This window comes from Oncorhynchus mykiss, chromosome 30 (genome assembly GCF_013265735.2).
Source record: "Oncorhynchus mykiss isolate Arlee chromosome 30, USDA_OmykA_1.1, whole genome shotgun sequence".
NCBI classification, from domain to species: Eukaryota; Metazoa; Chordata; class Actinopteri; order Salmoniformes; family Salmonidae; genus Oncorhynchus; species Oncorhynchus mykiss.
Window position 1 is genome coordinate 18,965,708 of NC_050570.1, and position 13,948 is coordinate 18,979,655.

Genomic DNA, 13,948 nt, shown 5'->3' on the forward strand with positions numbered 1-13,948 from the left:
TTGTTGTGTTGGATTGAGGACTTAAAGTAAAAAAAATTGCCACATTTTTTTCAGTTATACTTTAGTGCCTTAGGATGCATGTTTTGAAATATTTTTATTCTGTACAGACTTCATCCTTTTCACACTGTAATTTAGGTTAGTATTGTGGAGTAACTCCAATGTTGTTGATCCATCCTCAGATTTCTCCTATCACAGCCATTAAACTCTGTAACTGTTTTAAAGTCACCATTGGCCTCATGGTGACATCCCTGAGCGGTTTCCTTCCTCTTCGGCAATTAAGTTAGGAAGTTATTTTTACCCATCAACCAATAGGTGCCCTTATTTGCGAGGCATTGGAAAACCTCCCTGGTCTTTGTGGTTGAATCCATGTTTGAAGTGCACTGCTTGACTGAGGGATTGTACAGATAATTAATTATACAACGGGTGGGTTATTCTGGCTGCACATTTTGACGTGACTGTACGTTAGCCGTAGTTGGCTAGCTAGCAAACAAAGGATAAGAACGTTGCCAGCCAGTATGGTAATGGAACATTTAGAACAAACAATTGGGTCACGTCCATAGATACAGAACAAAAAGACGGAACGACTGGGTCGCATCTCTAGAAACCGAACCAATAGAATGAACGACCAGCCGGCTTGGGAAGCAACCTTAGATTTGTGTCAGGACTATATCTTGTGGAAGTATGAAATAGTATGATTAAATAAATAAAAATAACGTTTTTTAGGAAAATATGTCAATAATTATTTAAATATGTTGGTAACCCGTTTTATAAAAGGGATAATTCCCTCAAAAAGCCAGTGTTTGGTGGATATATTGGCACGGTTTGCTAACACTGGCTTCGAGGGCATTATCACTTCATTGTATGTGTGGGGTACAGAGATGAGGTAGTAATTAAACATCTTGTTAAACACTATTATTGCACACAGAGTGAGTCCATGCAACTTACTATGTGACTTGCTAAGCACATTTTTACTCCTGAACTTATTTAGGCTTGCCATAACAATGGGGTTGAATACTTATTGACTCAAGACATTTCAGCTTTTCATTTTTAATCAATTTGTAAAAAAAAATGTAAAAACATAATTGGAGCCAAGTGGGAGTGGAGTTACTGTGCGGGAGATAGAATGATGGTCAAATATAAAAGTAAAAAATAAAGTCAAAATAAAACATAATAAAAAGTATGTTTGAATGACACTGAGGGGCAGTGTTTTTACAGCTAATGCCAGTTAGCCTGAGGCTGAGGCCGTGCAAGTGTTTGTACACATGCATATACACACACTCTTGTTCAAATAAACGCATACAACAACACACACATACATGTAATAGTGCCAGAAGGCACACAAACATATACCGTTGGCATTGCTGTTATGATTTTAGTTGTCCTTGATGTCCTTTGTTTTTTATTTTTTAAATTGTATTTTTAATTGTATTTTTTTGCATTGTTGTTTGCGGTTTTCTTCTGTCTTTTTCTTTTTTCTCTTTAGTTCATTCTCTTGGTTGTTGGTGCATTGGGGGGTCCCTAGGGGTGGGGAATTGAATAATTGTATTTTTTATTTTTTATTTTTCTTCTTATGGTGGGGGGAATGTGGGAGGGGTAGCGAATAGTTGAGGGACAGCTATTGGGTAACTGTGGAGGGGGATCTTGGAGGGTACGGGTTCACGTTTTTTGGCCTGGTGGGAGATCTGTCAACGTGTCCTTGAGCAGGGCATTGACCTGGATGCTTCTGTGTGTCGCTCTGAATGGGAGTCTGTTGGATGACTGGTATGGTGTCATTGTTGAGCGGCATCACTGCAAGTATATTGTTTGTTTCGGATATTCAATATTTTTTTTAATGTAAAAAAAATAAAACATACAGTGCCTTGCGAAAGTATTCGGCCCCCTTGAACTTTGCGACCTTTTGCCACATTTCAGGCTTCAAACATAAAGATATAAAACTGTATTTTTTTGTGAAGAATCAACAACAAGTGGGACACAATCATGAAGTGGAACGACATTTATTGGATATTTCAAACTTTTTTAACAAATCAAAAACTGAAAAATTGGGCGTGCAAAATTATTCAGCCCCTTTACTTTCAGTGCAGCAAACTCTCTCCAGAAGTTCAGTGAGGATCTCTGAATGATCCAATGTTGACCTAAATGACTAATGATGATAAATACAATCCACCTTTGTGTAATCAAGTCTCCGTATAAATGCACCTGCACTGTGATAGTCTCAGAGGTCCGTTAAAAGCGCAGAGAGCATCATGAAGAACAAGGAACACACCAGGCAGGTCCGAGATACTGTTGTGAAGAAGTTTAAAGCCGGATTTGGATACAAAAATATTTCCCAAGCTTTAAACATCCCAAGGAGCACTGTGCAAGCGATAATATTGAAATGGAAGGAGTATCAGACCACTGCAAATCTACCAAGACCTGGCCGTCCCTCTAAACTTTCAGCTCATACAAGGAGAAGACTGATCAGAGATGCAGCCAAGAGGCCCATGATCACTCTGGATGAACTGCAGAGATCTACAGCTGAGGTGGGAGACTCTGTCCATAGGACAACAATCAGTCGTATATTGCACAAATCTGGCCTTTATGGAAGAGTGGCAAGAAGAAAGCCATTTTTTAAAGATATCCATAAAAAGTGTTGTTTAAAGTTTGCCACAAGCCACCTGGGAGACACACCAAACATGTGGAAGAAGGTGCTCTGGTCAGATGAAACCCAAATTGAACTTTTTGGCAACAATGCAAACGTTATGTTTGGCGTAAAAGCAACACAGCTGAACACACCATCCCCACTGTCAAACATGGTGGTGGCAGCATCATGGTTTGGGCCTGCTTTTCTTCAGCAGGGACAGGGAAGATGGTTAAAATTGATGGGAAGATGGATGGAGCCAAATACAGGACCATTCTGGAAGAAAACCTGATGGAGTCTGCAAAAGACCTGAGACTGGGACGGAGATTTGTCTTCCAACAAGACAATGATCCAAAACATAAAGCAAAATCTACAATGGAATGGTTCAAAAATAAACATATCCAGGTGATAGAATGGCCAAGTCAAAGTCCAGACCTGAATCCAATCGAGAATCTGTGGAAAGAACTGAAAACTGCTGTTCACAAATGCTCTCCATCCAACCTCACTGAGCTTGAGCTGTTTTGCAAGGAGGAATGGGAAAAAATGTCAGTCTCTCGATGTGCAAAACTGATAGAGACATACCCCAAGCGACTTACAGCTGTAATCGCAGCAAAAGGTGGCGCTACAAAGTAATAACTTAAGGGGGCTGAATAATTTTGCACGCCCAATTTTTCAGTTTTCTGCTGTTCTCTTTTGGTGTAAATGAGATATTGTACATTTTATTTTTTAATAGTCAAAAACTAAGCCCTATCATTTGTCCACCAGAGCTTGAGAGGGGAGGATCCTCCTTATTGTCAAATGAACCCGATGGAGGATATGATGATTAAGGATAGTGTTCTGGGAAAAACGTAATGCAATATATGGGGAATAGGATTTTATCTGAGAGGCTAGACTTATTTGAGATACTGACAAAACACAACACTGTTTGTTGGGCCCAGCTGGCATTCAAGCAGCTCTCTATGCTATGCCTGAAGATCGTTAAGATTGTGACCCAGACGGCCCTCAAGATTCTGTTGCCGGTGCTGGCTTGTATCCTTGGGATGAATCTGAGGAGCAGGGAGACCTCCCCAGAGGTCCAGTGCTCTCTGGCAGGGTCTGACACCTCCTCTGTCAGCCTAGAGGATGGAAGGCTGCTGGCTCTTGAGATGAAAAACTGGTCGAATGAGATAATGACGAACGGCAGCGGAGGGCGCCGCTCAAGATCCTTTCGTAAATCCACATCACCATGTTACTCCCGTAAGAGGTATGTTTACAGTAATGTTTCTACATCGCATTCTACATTATTTTACGATCCTAGCATCCCAAAAAATAAAATATTAATAAATAAATACCTTATTACATAAGTATTCAGACCCTTTGATATGAGACTCGAAATTAAGCTAGGTGCATCCTGCTTCAATTGATCATCCTTGAGATGTTTCTACAACTTAATTGGAGTCCACCTGTGGTAAATTAAATTGATTGGACATGCTTTGGAAAGGCACAGAGCAGTCTATGTAAGATTGACAGTGCATGTCAGAGCAAAAACCAAGCCATGAGGTCGAAGAAATTGTCCGTAAAGCCCCGAGACATGATTGTATAGAGGCACAGATCTGGGGAAGGGTACCAAAACATTTCTGCAACATTGAAGGTCCCCAATAACACAGTGACCTCCATCATTCTTAAATGGAAGAAGTTTGGAACCACCAGACCCTTCCTAGAGCTGGCCTCCTGGCCAAACTGAGCAGTCAGGGGAGAAGGTCCTTGGTCAGGGAGGTGACCAAGAACCCGATGGTCACTCTGACTGAGCTCCAGAGTTCCTCTGTGGAGATGGGAGAACATTCCAGAAGGACAACAATCTCTGCAGCACTTCACCAATCAGGCCTTTATTGTAGAATGGCAAGATGGAATCTCCTCCTCAGTAAAAGACACATGACAGCCCACTTGGTGTTTACCAAAAGGCACCTACAGTAAAGGACTCTCAGACCATGATTCTCTGGTCTGATGAAACCAAGATTGAACTCTTTGGCCTGAATTCCAAGCTTCACGTCTGGAGGAAACCTGGCACCATCCCTACGGTAAAGGATGGTGGTGGCAGCGTCATGCTGTGGGGATGTTTTTTAGCGGCAGGGACTGGGAGACTAGTCAGGATCGAGTCAAAGATGAACGAAGCAAAGTACAGAAAGATCCTTAAAGAAAATCTGCTCCAGAGCGCTCAGGACCTCAGACTGGGGCGAAGGTTCACCTTCCAACAGGACAACGACCCTAAGCACACAGCCAAGACAATGCAGGAGTGGCTTCGGAACAAGTCTCTGAATGTCCTTGAGTGGCCCAACCAGAGCCTGGACTTGAACCTGATCGAGCATCTCTGGAGAGACCTGAAAATAGCTGTGCAGCGACTCTCCCCATCCCACCTGACAGAGCCTGAGAGGATCTGCAGAGATGATTGGGAGAAACTCCCCAAATACAGGTGTGCCAATCTTGTAGTGTCATACCCAAGAAGACTCGAGACTGTAGTCACTGCCAATGGTGCTTCAACAAAGTACTGAGTAAATGGTCTGAATACTTGTAAATGTGATATTTCAGTTTTTTATTTTTTATTAATTTGCAGAAATGTCAAAAATTCTGTTTTTGCTTCATCATTAAGGGGTATTTTGTGTAGATTAATGAAGGAAAAAAAACAATTTAATGCATGTTAGAATAACACTGTAATGTAACAAAATGTGGAAAAAGTCAAGGGGTCTGAATACTTTCTGAATGCACTGTATGTAGTGGAGGTTGTTTGGTTAACTACACTGGCATGATAAACCATCAGTGTGCTCATTTTGGTCTTCAGAATCACGGATGACCCAGGTTCAATACTCAGTCACACCATGCAGGGTGAACATGATTAAGCCCCTAATGGACCCTTTGACCAATGAGGTCCTTAATGCTATTGTGGAGACTATGGACAGAGTCTGTATTACCGGAAAACAGTGATGGAGTTTCAAGACCTCAACAGTGGTCTCATGGGGATTTACTGTGAGAACATCAAAGGAAAAGCTTTGGTTAACGGCTAAGACCATCTGCACCAATGTGTAGAATAAACATAACGATTTCCTCACAGGGCTGAAGCCATCAGGTCCTAAACAAACAGCAAAGGCTTCAAAGGCCTCTTCCAAAGAGACTTATACAATTCCTGGTCACTATCCAGAGAATGGTTGAAGAATACACCCAGGGAGCTTCTTCAGATCAACGACATGGTGGGACTGATGTTGAAGGAGGAAGAGAGAAGTGAGGGTGACAGTTAACAAGTTCAAGAAACACCCAGGACCCAATCATCATTGTCCATCATTGTCTAAATCTTCAAGGGGTCATAGTTGCTTGTCCAGATCTAAAGGGTGACAGAGACAGAGCTAGAGATCAACCTCCCTGACACTCCCATCCCCAATGAGGTGCCTGATGTGAAGTTTCCCATCGTAAGGAGTTCTATCATTGACACCAGGGACTTTATCATTCCACGAACATCCATCAATGACAAGAGAAAGAACATGATGACAATCGCGGACACCCTAATGGAGGCTGTCCACCCAGAGATGGCAGTGCAGATCTTACGGTAGTCAGTAGGTAGAGCCTGTATACCGCACCAGTCTCTTGATGAGGGACATGATCATCAACAGATCATCAGTAGTTAGAGCCTGTATACCACACCAGTCTCTTGATGAGGGACATGATCATCAACAGATCATCAGTAGTTAGAGCCTGTATACCACACCAGTCTCTTGATGAGGGACATGATTATCAGTAGTTTCTGTAGAAATAGAGCCTGTAATACAGTATCACAAAAACAACTGCTGGCAAACTATCATGCAGTACGCCAAGGCAATTTGCAATTGGCAGTAAAACTTTTCAAATTTACTATCTAGACCTATTGGTATATAGTGTATTCGGGAAAGTATTCAGACCACTTGACTTTTTCCACATTTTGTTATGTTACAGCCTTATTCTAAAATTGATTAAATAGTCGTCGTCCCCTTCAACAATCTACACACAATTCGCTAATTCTCCCCTCATCATGGGGGTTGGATCAGGAAGGATCGTTCACTAGCATGTCGATCATCCCAGGTAATTCCTGTTACTCTTCAACTGCCTTGGAGCAGAGCACGACTACCAGCTCTTTCAGCTCATCACGGGTCCTGATCACATGGATGCCTATTAGCTTAAGGCAGCTCCCCGCACCTCTCTGATTCAGAGGGGTTGGGTTAAATTCAGGAGACACATTTCGATTGAATGCATTCAGTTGACTAGGTATCCCCTTTTCCTTTCCCTACAAAGATACAGTCAGCCTTTTCACTAGGGTGATGTTGAAACAGGTCATGTAGACCACTTCAGCAGCCCAGGATGTAGACTACGGGGAAGATGACGAGGTGTTGTCACACACAAACAGCAGCCGACCATCTAGTGCCAAAGCATCGCCTCGATCCTCCACTCCTTCTGGCAGCATGGGGACCTCTGGAGTACTAACAGGAGTTGATACTGACAGCAGCTCTGGCCACCTGAGGGAAGTCTCAACCACCCCAGACGTCAGCACTGCCACTGTATTCCTTCTGAAGTCCTTATAGAGTCTGGCAAACATGATTTAATCTGCCTGGTCACTATACTGGCTACTATCCAAAATTAGGCCATCAGCCCTAGATGGACCCTCCCAACAGGCATCAGACATGACAGCTACATCTCAGCATCTTGTCAGACAAGTCCTGTCTGAGTTCTGCTCTGCATCCAGCTGCTCCATGTCTCAGGCACATCCCCAGGACATGAGTATCCACAGGGTGTTCAGGGCTGTAAATAAGGACCTACTGGAAGAATGTGGATCCTGTAACCCCCTCCAAGCAGCCATGGCTGCCCAGGACCCTGCTTGCGAGAGAGTTCTGGTAAAATCCCTGGGAATATATTGAGGCCTCGAGATCTTCTGTAACTGACCCAGCAGACCAGCCTCCTGTAGCCACCCAGACTAACGCAGAGATGGAGGCTCAGCAGAAACGAGGGAGCATCCTTAGTTTTCCAATTACCAAAATTAGGATCAACTTCAAGGTACAGCAGAGAGATTTGTTGTATTTTTGTTTCAATTAGGGGGTGATATTGATGTTGTTATTGATGTTATTATGATATTGGTGTTATTGATGTGGGTATGGATGAGACAAATACATGAGATGTATGTAACGTCTGCTTCCAACTCATACTCTCAAACACGTAGATCTCCTGAATGCAGCTCACTTTCCAGCCCACTTTCCAGCTCACACTCTCAAACACCTAGATCCCCTGAATGCAGCTCACTCTCCAGATCCCAATCACCTGAATTCTGAACACCTGTTCACACACATGTATGTCACTATCACACACTATTTAGTTCAGTTCTTTGCACCCCATCACTGTGAGGTATTGTTTGTTTTGTGACACATGTCTTTCAGAGTGCTGGGTTTCCCGTGAGTTACTCCTCCCGTGTATGATAGTTTTTTCCTGCCTCACTAACAACGCATTTTGCCGGATTTCCTGTTATCTAACTATTCCTGTTATCTGACCCAGCTACCTGCCTCCTCCTTTGTATGCCCTTCTGCCTGCCCCTGGACACAGGTACCTGCCTCCTCCTGTGGTCCTTTGCAATAAACACCTGCTGTGCCCTGCGCTTGAAACCAGCTCTCTGTCTCCACTCTTATTCATTACAATATATCTGTTATTCAACACCAAATTGTTGCTTTGGGGTTCGGATAATTGTTTTATTTGATTTATTAGGATCCCCATTAGCCGACGCCAATAGTAACAGCTAGTCTGTGGTCCGGCACATAACGAAAAATACATTACACACAAAAGACTTTACAATTTCTGTACATTCAAAAACATGAACATGTTGTGTGTGTGTGTGCATCTATCAGTTACATGTCAGTACATACACACAACAAGTAGGTCACATGGGGGAGAGGCCTTGAGGTGTTGCTTTATTGTTTTTTTAAACCAGGTTTGCTGGTCAGTTGCGCTATGTAAGATGGAAGGGAGTACCATGCACTCATTGCTCTGTATAATACTGTACATTTCTTTGAATTTGTTCTGGACCTGGGGACTGTGAAATGACCCCTGGTGGTTATGTCTGGTGGGGTAAGTGTGTGTGTCAGTACTTTGTGTAAGTTGACTATCTAAACAATTTGGAATTTCCAACAACATTGTTTCTTATAAAAACAAGAAGTGATGCAGTCAGTCTTTCCTCAACTCTCAGCTAAGAGAGACTGGCATGCATAGTATTAATGTTAGCCCTCTGATTATAATGAAGAGCAAAACGTGCCGTTATGTTCTGGGCCAACTGACAAAAAACTGACACTAGGCCGTTCTTTGCAGCACTTGACCATTTGACTGGACAGTAATCGAGATAAGACAAAACTAGAGCCTGCAGGACTAGCTTTGTCAAGTGTGGTGTCAAAAAAGCAGAGCATCTCTTTATTACGGGCAGACCTCTCCCCATCTTTACAACCATTAAATCTTTATGTTTTGACCGTTATAGTTTACAATCTAAGGTAACACCAACTAATTTAGTCTCCTCAACTTGTTCAACAGCCACACCATTCATTACTAAATTCAGCTAAGGACTAGAGCTTAGGGAAGGATTTGTACCAAACACAATGCTCTTAGTTTTAGAGATGTTCAGGACCAGTTTTTTTTACTGCTCACCCATTCTAAAACAGACTGCAACTCTTTGTTAAGGGTTTCAGTGACTTCGGTTGCAGATGTGTATATTGTTGAATCATCAGCATACATGGACACACATGCTTTGTTTAATGCCAGTGGTAGGTCAATGGTAAAAATAGAAAAGAGTAGAGAGCCTAGAGAAAAAGAGAAAAGAGTAGAGAGCCTGCTGTACACCACACTTTAGAGAAGCTTCCATTAAAGAAAACTCTGATTTCAATTAGATAAATACTGTAGCTCTGAATCCACGATATGGCAGAGGTTGAAAAGCCATAACACATATGTTTTCTTAACAACAGGTCATGGTCAACAATATCAAAGGTTGCACAGAAATCTAACAATACAGCTCCCACAATCTTCTTCTTATCAATTTCATTCAACTAATTATCAGTCATTTGTGTCAGGGCAGTATGCATGCTAAAAGTATGTTGTTAATTTGTTTACAGAGAAATAGCATTGTATTTGGTCAAACACCATTTCTTCCAACAGTCTGCTAAGAGCTGGCAGCAAGCTGATAGGTCTGCTGTTAGAACCAGCAAAGGCCGCTTTACCACTCTTGGGTAGCAGAATGACTTTGGCTTCCCTCCAGGCCTGAGGACAAAGACTTTCCTCTAGGCTCAGATTAAAGATATGACAGATAGGAGTGGCTATAGAGCCAGCTACCATCCTCAATAGCTTTCAGGTCATTTACATATTATCTTTGTAATTTTCTTTCTCTTTCAACTGCTAGCGTCGCAAAAGAGTAAACAAGCAGGACTGCCAGTCCATCCAGGAGCAGACCGTGATTTCCTCTGCTGGTGGACATTGCCACGGTAAGGATATTTCAGAGCTCTACTGTAGCTAGAGTTGTAGTTTTGTTGAAGTCTGTGGAACATGTAAACAGACCTTAAAACTACAACATAGCATAATGAATGAATACATCGCTCTCATGAATTTACTCTCTGCCCCCCCCCCAACTCTCGTCACTTTCTCCTCTATCCCCCCACCACCCCCTCTCTCATGCCTTCGTCCCCCACATTGGGCTCCCGAGTGGCACAGCGGTCTAAGGCACTGCATCTCAGTGCAAGATGTGTCACTACAGTCCCTGGGTCGAATCCAGGCTGTATCAAATCCGGCAGTGATTGGGAGTCCCATAGGGCGGCGCACAATTGGCCCAGCGTCATCCGCATTTGGCCGGGGTAGGCCATCACTGTAAATTTGTAAATAAGAGTTTGTTCTTAACTGCCTAGTTAAATAAATAAAAAACATTGAGCCTCATGGTGCTGTCTTCAGTTGGAGACATTTCTCCCTCCATCTCTCAGTCGGAGGAGAAGCCTAAAAAACTCCTCCTCATTGTCAAGGTCTTCTCAGCCATGACCAAAGGCAGAAGGAACCCATTCAAACACAACTCCAACAAGACAAAGAATGAGTGATTTGACAAGAGGAATTGCTGCATGCTTTTCCTTTCAAAGTCAATTTCATAAAAATAAATGCAAATTGTTTCACAGTATTGAGTTCCACTTGTTTTGGATGATTGGGAGTGTTTCAACAGTTTTTCTCACTTACTCTCATACACACTTGCTAGTGAGGGAAAATGGCACCAGTTCCCTCCCAGACTGACAGGTCAGCCGGCAGGTAGCCTAGCGGTTAGAGCATTCGGCCAGTAATTGAGTCAGTAATTGAGCAACAGACACTGCACTTGACACATTTATGAAATTACTTATTCCAGTTACTAATAAGCATGCACCTTTTAAGAAAATTACTCTAAAAACTGTTAAATCCCAGTGGATTGATAAGGAATTTTAAAATGGTGTGGTTGTGAGCGATGATGCAAATGGAATGGCAAATTAGTCTGGCTGCACAACCGATTGGCAAATGTATTGCAAATTGAGAAATCATGTGACTAAACTGAATAAAAAGATTAAGAAACTACACTATGAAACAAAGATAAATGACATAAAGAATGATAGTAAAAAGCATTGGAGCAATTAAAATACGTTTGGGGAAAAAAGGCAAACTCAGCTCCATCATTCATTGAATCAGATGGCTCATTCATCACAAAACCAACTGATATTGCGCACTACTTTAATGATTTTTTATTTGGCAAGATTATCACATTTATGGACTGTGAAGCAACACAAACATAGGCACAGACACATGCATACACTCACATGATAACATACACACTATACACACACACGTACACATGGATTTTGTACTGTAGATATGTAGTAGTGGTGGAGCAGGGGCCTGAGGGCACACAGTTGGTTATGAAATCTCTTTATGTATTATAATGTTTTCTAAATTGTATAAACTAGCTTCATTTTGCTAGACCCCCCCAGGAAGAGTAGCTGCTGCCTTATCAACAGCTAATGGGGATCCATAATAAAAACAAATATAAATTGAAAGGTTGCTGGTTCGAATACCTGAACTGACAAGGTTAAACATGTGTTGATGTGCCCGTGAGCAAGGCACTTAACCCTACTTTGCTTCAGGGGTGCTGTACTACTATGGCTGACCTTGTAGAACCACACATTTCACTGCACCTATCTGGTGTATGTGAAAATAAAACATATTTTCTTTATCTTCTAGGTGTGTATCAATAGAAGCTGCTTTAAAGGGATACTTCGGGATTTTGGTAATGATGCCCTTTATCTACTTCCCCAGAGTCAGATGAACTAGGGGATACCATTTTTATGTGCCTGTGTCCTGTATGAAGGAAGTTAAGCCCTGTTCACATTGACAGTTTGAAGTGACTCAAATCCTATTTATTTGCATGTCTGATTCGAATCTGTTCTTTTTCCTGCAGCCTGAACATTAAAAAAGCACATGGAATCAGATATTTCAAGTCACATTTCAAATCACCTTTGTAGGAGGTTTGCCCTCAAGCGTTTTTTAGACTGTTATTTAGCATATCTTGTTGCTTGCTAGCTACTCTGTTGACAGTTGGACAAGAACATGTGGTAGCTAACTAGCTTGTTAAATGTTTACAAACAAATTAGTGAATGCGCTTGAAAGCTAAACAGCTACCTAGCTAGCTAGTTGACTGCTATAGCTAAAAATAACTTGTTTTAAAAGTTGGATCATGTTGTCTTTTGAGGCTTTAAAAGTGTTCTTACTCTATGATTTTGAACACTCAAAGCAACTGGGAAATGCCCATGTCAGGCATTGTTGTCACCTTAGCTTGCTACATAACTTCTGAGGAAGCACAAGCACCACCACCAATCAGCCCACACCACTGCACATACCCGTTGTAGCCTTGTCAGCAAATGGCTGCTGTCTGAACACACACAAATCTGAGTTGGTCACTTGTAACATGTTTGGACAGTCAGTAATCGAAAACGGATTTGAAAACAAAACTAATTTGAGCATTAAGGTCTGCAGTGTGAACAAGGCTTTAGAGGTAGTTTAGCGAGCCAATGCTGACTAGCTTTAGTGCAATAACTGGAAGTCTATGGGTATCTGCTAGCATGCTGGTGGGAGGAGCTATATGAGGATGGGTTTAATGTAATGGTTGGAATGCAATAAATAGAAGGGTATCAAACACATCAAACATATGGAAACCACCTGTTTGACTCTGTTCCATTAAATCCATTCCAGCCATTACAATGAGTCTGTCCTCCTATAGCTCCTCCCATCAGCATCCTCTGCACTCTACTGTCTGTAACACTTGAGTCATGTTCATTTGTAATTTCCCAGAAATGGGGCCAGGCTAGCATTATCATTCAGACCTCTGGTGAACGCCTTTAAGGAACACCAGAGGATCATGAGCAGGCATTTTTACCCATGTGGTAACCTGACACTGAGAGTAGCTTTTAATGAAATTACAGCTAACACTGAACAGTGCTACAGGCCAGCTCATAAAACTACCTTGGAGGAGAGCCAAGGCTCCCTCACACGGTCTTCAGGAGCATGCAGGTAGAATGACCCCGATTCACACCTCAACAAGATGGGACTATGAACTTGTGGGCTGGCTGCAGTCCTGTTCTGCTGACTCTCCACTGGGGTTCTTCAATCATTGATGATATGTCTCTCCACAGCCCAGACTAAATGCATGGTATTTAGAGTACACATGGTTTTTGAATGACAGCCAAATGTTTGAAGACCCATTATAAAGATTTGCTTAATAGTTCATTGAATTCAATAAAAACATGTTGATGATCTTGTGAATTGTGAATGAACTACATGACCTAAGTAAGACCTTTGATTCCAACATCTATCAATTTTGTGAGAGTGTGAATCCGCCTGTCAGCTTTTGGTTCAACTTACAGCAGTTGTCTTAGAGAGTGGCTCATCTGTTCAATGGGCGACAGATTATTTCACTTATAATTCACAGCTTGGAAAATTCCAGAAAATGATGTCATGGCTTTAGAAGCTTCTGATTGGCTAATTGACATAATTTGAGTGAAATGGAGGTGTACCTCTGGATGTATTTCAAGGCCTACCTTCAAACTCAGTGCCTCTTTGCTTGACATCATGGGAAAATCAAAAGAAATCAGCCAAGACCTCAGAAGAACAATTGTAGCCCTCCACAAGTCTGGTTCATCCTTGGGAGCAATTTCCAAACTCCTGAAGGTATCACGTTCATCTGTACAAACAATAGTATGCAAGTATAAACACCATGGGACCACGCAGCCATTATACTGCTCAGAAATGAGACGC